This window comes from Nannobrachium achirus (assembly GCF_963921795.1).
Source record: "Nannobrachium achirus genome assembly, chromosome: 7".
In the NCBI taxonomy this organism is placed as follows: Eukaryota; Metazoa; Chordata; class Actinopteri; order Myctophiformes; family Myctophidae; genus Nannobrachium; species Nannobrachium achirus.
This window is the reverse complement of record NC_137816.1, coordinates 53,327,376-53,328,792: the sequence shown is the minus strand read 5'-3', so window position 1 is coordinate 53,328,792 and position 1,417 is coordinate 53,327,376.

Below are 1,417 nucleotides of genomic sequence, written 5' to 3'. Positions count from 1 at the left end.
GGGCCATGTGAGAAATGAGGGGTGGAGGAAGTGGTTTGGCAGCCTGAGTGTGTGTGCAAAGTTTGGCATGGATAAGGGCAACGGTGGCAGAGATATGACAGACAGACTGACAGACAGCTGGTGGAGGTTTTGATAGTAACAGTTGCAATCACAAACACAATCATCCTCCTGTACCTGAGGGTGACATGTGGTTTACTTTGAGGTAAACAATGCCACCCTGTGGTGAAATATGGTAATACACCCAAGATTTGTCTTCAGTAGGCTATGTCTTTATTTGCAAACAACATTCCAGTTCTTGATTTATTCATTTCTTAGTTAAGATACCTCCAAGTTATCTAATGAGAAACACAAAGTACCTGATTTATGCCCAAGTGCACTCAGTGCGTTTGTAATAGAGATAAAAGTGCCTTAATACATATTAAAAAGTGCCTTTTACAATTCCCCCCTATTACAGTTTCAGTTACTAGTCTCTCAAAACAATGATATACAGTATCTCCAAGAAAAAGAAAATCACGATAGTCACAGCTAACAAGAATACAACTGCAACACCACCAACAGCTAACATTTAACAAGCACTTACATCATCATTTTAATTCAAATATTAATTAAAATCAATTATTACATTTTTAGCACAGTTATTAGACAACTATAAAAAAGAGTGACATAATTAAAATAAGGCCATCACTATCTCACTGCATAGATTTAAATGGGTTTCAGTCCATTACAATGAATATGGTGACTGTCGGAGAGAAACCTTGTAGTTGTCTATTTCACAATTCTCCACTTTGTCGTACAAAAATGCAACAAAAAAAAAGCAAATATAACAGATATGGAAAAATTGTGAAAGTGGTTAATGTTTCTCTGGGATTTATACATATTTAACCAATGAAAAGTACTGACAAGAGCTTGTGACTGAATATCTACATTGGATCCACTGTCTAGAACACGGTTCTTTTTTCCATTTCCTGAAAATGTACAGTTTGGACATACAAGGTTTCTACAAGACAGTGACGATATATTTAAACGGGTTTCAGTCAATCACATTGCATATATTTAAATGGGTTTGCATAGCAGTATATGGTGTTTGTGCAGTGTTAGTTTTCATTAGAGCTGTATGAATCAATGCGACTTGAAGTTGGCTTTTATTCCTCAATGAGCTGCAATGCAATCTGGTCAGATAGAGGGGGCAGAGCCATCTACAAAATAAATAAATAAACAAATAAAAGTGTTGAAAAACATGATTTACAGAATTTGTCTATGCTCGACATTCCAACTATATTCAGACGCACGACGTTGGTACGTGCCTGGAGCAACTAAGAGATGGTACATCAAACATACTGCCAAAGTACAAAAATGATAAAAATTAGTGAACGATGAGAGGATAGGAAAAGCTGTGGAGGTGGTGAGGTGTGATTTG